This window comes from Egretta garzetta, unplaced genomic scaffold (genome assembly GCF_000687185.1).
Source record: "Egretta garzetta isolate BGI_Z169 unplaced genomic scaffold, ASM68718v1 scaffold154, whole genome shotgun sequence".
Classification (NCBI taxonomy): Eukaryota; Metazoa; Chordata; class Aves; order Pelecaniformes; family Ardeidae; genus Egretta; species Egretta garzetta.
The window spans coordinates 2,684,607-2,686,573 of NW_009259600.1; positions in this window are offsets into that span (position 1 = coordinate 2,684,607).

Here is a 1,967-nt window from a genome sequence, read left to right on the forward strand (position 1 = left end):
GATTGGGGCTCCGCGATTGCAGGGGGACGGGGAGACGGCAGAAGCCGCGCGCAGCTGTGAACTCAAGATAGGCGAGACAGCAAATTAAATTCACAGAATAACTGCCCCAAGGAATTGCAAAATTACATAGCGTTAGAACACGTTAATTAAGGCGATACAAAGCACTTGGTGTAGGCAAGAGCTGTCATGTTTGGCAGCTGGGTTACCCTGGGACAACAACAAAAAATGTTAAACATAGTAGTCTTTGTTTATGTTGACTGTTACATTAAGCATGACTTGTTAATCAATTAGCATAATGTGTTTTTCCAGTGTAGGCAAGCCCTCGGAAAGCTTGGGTTGCACTCCAGATACAGACTCATAATGAAGTTAAAAGGCCAGTGTTTACATTTTTTAACATCCCTGGAGATGTAATTAAAGGGATAGAAGCTCTTCCCTTTCCACAGTGTTGCTCTCAGTTTCTTTGGTTTCTCTTCCCTTATTTCTGAATTCCCTATCGTCACAAAATGGTGGAAACAATGGAGTTGCTTATTTCCTCCAAATCGCGTTGCTGTTGGTAGGAGAGGGGCAGATCTGAACGCTACCCCTCTTCCCAACCTGGCAACCAGCGCCCTTTTGTTCCAGGCCTGACAAGTACTTAGGCATATGAATGGTTACAAATGAAATAAATTACGTCTGTGTACTTACATACCTGCTGACCGAGAGCCCGGGTATTTCATCCTGCACTCGCTGAGGTCAACGACGAATTTTCTGGTGATTGCAGTGGTGCAGGTTTGTGGTCTCAGATGCTTTATCCAAACTCTTTCGAATCAATTAGCCTTTCTATTGATTGTAATGGTTGTTAGATCAGGCCCTCAGACAGCAAAAGAAATACAGTCACTTAGGGGCTTGCTGGACACAAAAGCTGACTCAGGGACCGGCCTTCCCTTGGGGAATTTGACTTTTGTATTTGTATTACAGAAAAAAAAAAATCTGGAGAGATCTCTGGAGCGAGGGAACTGTTCGTGTTTCCAGTAATACGTGCCCTTGCATAACTCCAAATTATTGGTGGGAGTTAGCAGAGAGCCTGTTGTATTTTCTGTGTGCTCAGTGGCAGCTGGCTGGCACAGCCATTGCTGCGCCTGCAAAAATTTCCCTGCGTGTCCAGAGTGCTCTGTGTGTCATAGGAATCGTAAACGATTGGGCAGCGGTCCCCCGTTGTTTGAACTGTATTGATTTTTCAAGATCCTACGCATTAATGCAAGGCATGACCTATTGTCTGGGTTCCCACTACGATGAAATACTACAGCAGTATTTAGCAGGCACAATGTACGTCTAGCCACGGTGTACAGAAACACTGATCTTCCTACCACAAGACCTGCGAGTTACAATGGGCGCATTGAGCGTAGAACAAAGCGCCGCCATGTGTTGCGCCTCTTGGAGAGACCCTACTCCGCAGCCGCGCCTGTTTAAACGGTAGGTGAGAACGCAGAGCTACCTCCGTATTAGAAACGCTTGAGTAGCAGGAGGGAGAACGAGGCCAAACAGAGCTTGCACAGACTAAAAAATACAAACTCCCTCTAAACTTCGGAGGTTTATCCTCCAGACAAAGATAAATAAAAAACTCTTTCCAAAAAACGCGTAACAAACCACTTGATACCACTCTGAGTGATTTGCACGAACAAATCCATCGTTCCCGTGCAGCATGAACCTGGCGTATCCGTACGGGAACCTCTACACCGTTTGCATTTCTTGAAATGTGTGTCATTGGTTTAAGTCAGTGCAGCACGGCTACCAAATCCAAAGTTTCTGTTTAATGCTCAGTTAAAAACTGATGCCCTGAACCTAATCGTGCTTAAGACCGAGTCTAATGCCTTTTGCTCCATGGACGATGGCTTCCATCTGGCTGTGGCAGAAAGTTCTGTGCTGTATGGGAAGAGATTCTGCGTGGTTCTGCAAGATCACCGCTGTCAGATAGGCCTTGGTCTGTC